Here is a 6003-nt window from a genome sequence, read left to right on the forward strand (position 1 = left end):
GCGCGACTGCTACTGTCGCAGGTTCGAATCCTGCCCCGGGCATGGATGTGTGTGATGTCCTTAGGTTAGTTAGGTTTAAGTAGTTCTAAGTTATAGGGGACTGATGACCTCAGATGTTAAGTCCCATAGTGCTCAGAGCCATTTGAACCATTTTTTTGTATATCATTATATTACTTATTATTTTCCCACCTTCCTATTAGGCGAATGGAGAGAAAATAAATTCTTTACAAAAATCTAGCACTATTATCCAAATTTGTAAGTTTTCAAATACATAAACCAGTGTCGCAAAATTCGCAAATCACAATTACAGAAAAAAATGAAATTTAAGCAACTGCAAGTGTTTCGAAAGTTTTGTTTGTGATACAACATATGTATCCAACGAATCGGGGACTTCCCCAATGCTCTTTCTCGTGCGAACCAGCACTGCCAATCACATAAAATTAATACACATACCAGTAATTGTGCATTCACAATAAAGAGTTTTTGTAGTGCGTTGGATTAAAAAAAACTGCTCTTGCAGCGGCATCCTCTGATAAGTCGGCATTCAAATCGTCGCAATAAAATAAAATGTTATTCTATAGTAATTTGAAATGTATTCCGAAATGCACTGAAATATTAAGATGTAATATAAAAAAACAAGGCAAAAATATTGCCCTTGAATGTTTGTAACATACATATCTTCAAATTTAAATTTCATTCAAACGAAGATTTTCAAATATTTTTTTTTTTTTTTCTCTGGTTCCGGTCCCTAGCCGTTGCGAGTTCCCTAGACAATTGAACTCACCGCCTAATGGATAATCCGGTCCTGCCCACAAGACATAGTTGATTGTCAATGTATCTTCGTACATGAACACACCGTCAGTGGATGTGTAGATTTTTAGAGTACCGATTCTCTGTCTAAGGTAGAACAGTCACCCGAACTGCATTAATTTTGTTCTTGTTTAGTGTTGTTACCAGGCCCGTTATGTTACATACGAGGTGTGAACAGCATCAGATGTTGAGTGATCACTTTGAAGGATACAGAGATGACATACACTGCTGGCCATAAAAATTGCTACACCACGAAGATGACGTGCTACAGACGCGAAATTTAACCGACAGGTAGAAGATGCTGTGATATGAAAATGATTAGCTTTCCAGAGCATTCACACAAGGTTGGCGCCGGTGGCGACACCTACAACGTGCTGACATGAGGAAAGTTTCCAACCGATTTCTCATACACAAACAGCAGTTCACCGGCGTTACCTGGTGAAACATTGTTGTGATGCCTCGCGTAAGGAGGAGAAATGCGTACCATCACGTTTCCGACTTCGATAAAGGTCGGATTGTAGCCTATCGCGATTGTGGTTTATCGTATCGCGACATTTCTACTCGCATTGGTCGACACCTAATGACTGTTAGCAGAATATTGAATCGGTGGGTTCAGGAGGGTAATACGGAACGCCGTGCTGGATCCCAACGGCCTCGTATCACTAGCAGTCGAGATGACAGGCATCTTATCCGCATGGCTGTAACGGATCGTGCAGCCACGTCTCGATCCCTGAGTCAACAGATGGGGACGTTTGCAAGACAACAACCGTGCCACGACCGCAGGTCAAATGCACCGCATGGTCATACACCGAGGTGATTTAAACCCGCAAACCGCCCACCAGAGCGTTGTTTCACTATGTATCAACATTATCCTTAATTTATGAGCATGAGTGTAGATACAGATTCGTAACTTTCAGCAATGATAGCTATAGTGCAATGCTATCATCTGAGATAGAGTATGTTGAAATCGCGTGAGGGGATTACAAGTTGTTAATTCAGGGGTTTGCTTTGTAAATGTTTATTCATTGTGAAATATTACATTTTTTTGTTTTAAAGATACTGAAATATTGTCATGTCACTGCATGCCCCTCATTTTTCGGAGATCGCAAATGTATTCAGATTTGCATTAATATTTGATGTGGGTTATTGTCGAATCTCAAAGAGCTTTTACTTGCCCATCTTTGATAGTGTCTGACACTTCGTCTTTTCTGGACCACATTCTGCACAGAATCAATGTGATCATCAGGCGTTCAAATTCCCAGCTCTGGGATTTACTCGCTTCAGACGAAGTGCTCATTATCTCTCCACCTGGCTTGCCACGGCGCTCCCTGAGACCTGGGCCCGCTAGTGTTCGGTAGTGCATCAAATTCACCTTACCTCGCAGCAATTCCAGGCGACCGATTACCTCGTCTAAATACGCGTAACGCTGCATCATTGGCCACATGTATTGTAGCCAGTCCTAAGCGACACTTGAGATCGTGTAAAGAGTGATACCACAGGACAGTGGATGACAGGAAATGATATGGAATGCTGAATCATGCCATACAATGTATCAGTCCAACGGAAGGGTTTGGTTTTCTCGAATTCCTGCAGAATGATATCTGCCATCATGTTTAGTGGCAACAGTGAATTACAGAGTAGGCGGTATTAAAATGTGGTGGTGCCCCTATCACACTTAAGAAAACACTAAATGTGAGTGGAGTCCCAGAGAAAAACGAAGACCACCAGGGAGACCACCTGATCGCTGGGATAAGGAACTCAGGAAGGTTGCGGGCTTCAACTGGCAGAAGACAGCAGAGGACAGAGGTACATGAAAACACTTCTTAAAAATGTATTTAATAACTTAAAGAGGCTACATCTTGTATAAATTGAATTAGCTGAACAATAAATAAATTAACACATTTTACAGCACTTTGTACTGCATACAGTGGAGGAACAGTTTGAAGTTGATGATTGTGTCAGCATGAGATTGCACCCTTTCGTAAAGCAGCTTTTGTGAACCAATGGTTTGTGGGCAACAAAATTTGTGAAATGGACAAGTCTGCCCAGAGTCGTAACCTGAATCTAATGGAACACTTCTGGGATAGATTAGCAAGTCAGCTTTGCTCCAGACCCCAATGTGCAGCATCACTACCTACTCTTGTTTCAGCTTTTGAGGAAGAATGGGCTGCCATTCCTCCTGAGACATTCAGACACTTCATTAAAAGAGTCGCCAGAGAAGTTCAGATAATCATAAAGACGAAAGGTGGACACACTCCACTGATACGTACGTACCGATTTATGCGCTGAGTCGGCTCCACTAGCGCGAGGAGTTACACTTCCTGCTCGTAGTGAGAGGACGTGCGCTGCTGTCTGGAATAGATTTAAGTGGCTCTGAAGAGAGGAAAGGAGGTCTTCTTTTGTCTTTTGAGAAGAGAGCAGAGCGTAGGCTGGTCAGTGATTTAAGCCTGCACTTGTCGGGATCATGAGGTAGTTTAAACACCTAAGATGGACAGGCATTAAGGCAGGCAGTCTTGCAACCACCACTGACCAGAATATAAACATGAGGTTGCAGCATTCTGTTGCTGGCCCACTGGATCAGGGTGTGGGACGTGTAAACCACGCCGTGCTGAAGGCTCTGGTCTTGCTCTCGTCTCTGCTGCCTGATTAACGGTAAGAACTTGTCGGATACTTCGAGTAGAGTTTCTTCGGGTTGACTGAACACTTAAATTCACTTGGCGCTTAGGTTGTCAATTGTCGGCGATGGACTATAGGCCGTTACTTCGAGTTTTTGGGTAAAAGCATGGAACTGCAAGTTGTGCTTGTCGAATGCATGCGTGTGCTCTGTGTTCAAGGCTGGAACAGGTGTCTAGAGTTCTTTCATAAAAACAAATTTTTAGTGACTGTTAAAATTCTTAACTGTTTTAAGGGACAAAGTTCATTGTTCCTTCATGAGATTCGTTTCAGAATTTTTGTAACTCTTTAAATTATTAAATATTTGAGGGCCAAAACCCATGCACTGAAATAGGATTGGTTTGAAAATATTAACGATCCAATGGTATTCTTTGTTCAAGTACCAATGGAAGCAAAATTTTAACCTTACCAGTTTGGAAAAATAAAATGTTAAATAAAAGGACCAGTGGCTTACTGCTCAAGGATCTGTGCAAACCTGCATCCAAGCTAACCTGGTCCATGGTTAAGTTCCACAATACCAACCTCAATAATATCCCCTAATAAGTGCCCAGAGACTTTTCGTCAGATGGTGTATACTGCTGACAAAGTACCAACTACCCCCGCAGATGGTAACAGAGGAGAGACTGTATCATAAATTACCCATACGCTTAATTCTGAACAACAATGAGAGTGCAGATATAGACTCCTAGATCCTTCATTATGAGGTACAAAAATCACCTACAAACAACTGAGAGATTAGAACTGGCGCGGCAACCTTACTGGTAGATGTTCAGATAGTGAAAGCAGGTCACCTGCACTGATGGTTAACAATACATAGGCGGGATATAAGTACACTGAAAGCTAAATGAGGTAATACATGCTTCTTCCAACAGAGCAGGGGATGCATTCATTGAATGAAATGTGGTTGTGATTTTTTGTCAGCACTCACTACTGGACAATAGAGAAATCTTTGGCAGCTGTTGGTTCTATGGCATCTCACAGGTGATCTCCATGTTTAGCAGGATGCTACACCAGCTCATCACTTCCATATTTTGTTAGAATGATTTGAGGACCACTCCATGAATCGAACCTCTGTATAATGAGCACATTGGAGATGACATCAAGCAATTTTTGTGGTGGATTTTGATCCATTTTCAACAAGTTTACTAGATTTTTGAGAGGTTGAGTGATGATGACTCTTCAACACATAATTTCTCTCAGCGGTCTATGTCCCAGGAGTTACCATCAGCATCAGGATGAAAGGCCATGCAACACAACTAGGTGCCTCAAAATCAGTCACCCACTGTCTCTGTAATCATAAATCTATAAGTAAATGTGACAATTAAACCTTGCAGCTTTAATAATTTACAAATGGAAATAAATATTGATCATTTTTTTTCAAATAGCCAATATTTCTATATTTTCACAAATCAAATATGCGACAGGGTAAGAGTGTGATGTAGGTAATAACAGATTCTTATCTTGCGCAGACATTCCTTTTCCAAGTGAACCATTTGATTGCACCTAGCAGGTCAGTTTAGAGCTCTGACATGCCACTGCCTCTTGACTTATGTTGTGGTCTCTACAGGGGCAAATCTATTTGCTCAGGCACAACTGTAATAGACAATGTTCCGTATTTCAAATATGAAATCTGCTTTTGTTGTACTCTGTCAGTTTAACAACAGTACTGGTATATGTAACACATATCTGTACATTGAGAGTGTTCCCAATAACTTGCTTCGAGAACTCTAAATTGTCTTGACTTCTTGTAGTGTTGTCATTGGATGAAACTTAAAGCTTTCTTTTTAATAGTATAATAAAGTTCTTGATTACAGCTCTGTATTCTTACACTGTGGCAGACTGCTTCACATGAATTCATTAATGAAAAAAATCCTATCTATTTGTTCAAATATCGCAAATCAGTCTTTTCTAGCTGAAAGAAATAGTGATCTGAGACACTGGTGCACTGTGATCTTCTTGATGTAGACACATTAACATGCATTACCGTATTCCTGACCAGTGACTCATTTCTGCTATCAACTACTTTCTCAAAATAGACTGCTCATGCTAAGATTAATCACAAAAATTTTGTGTTTGCTGCAGACTGTTTCAACAGAGATCCTCATACTATAGTTTATAAGTTGATATGTGTAACAACAAAGAATTAATAAACTTTCATATAAGTTTGAACAGAAATTACATTACACCATATATGAATACTTACTCATTTGAAGTACATTTTTGTGTCCTGTTTTTCTAGTTGTTCAAGCAACCTACTGAAATATTCATTCCTCATCATCATGTCCTACAAATCATTCAGAGACATTGATCATGCAGCAAGGAATTAATAAAGAATATTAGCTGCCAGAAACCAATTCTGTATGCATTTAGTGATTATTGAACTGGTATATCCCATTTGTGCCTACACTGGTTAAAACAAACATAGTAAAGACACTAAAGACACTAATCTGAAAGAGAAAAGGCTGCTGACTCCTCAGATATGCAAAGTACATGCTATTTATCTTACACTTCCTTATTAGT

The sequence above is a fragment of the Schistocerca serialis genome, chromosome 3 (assembly GCF_023864345.2).
Source record: "Schistocerca serialis cubense isolate TAMUIC-IGC-003099 chromosome 3, iqSchSeri2.2, whole genome shotgun sequence".
Classification (NCBI taxonomy): Eukaryota; Metazoa; Arthropoda; class Insecta; order Orthoptera; family Acrididae; genus Schistocerca; species Schistocerca serialis.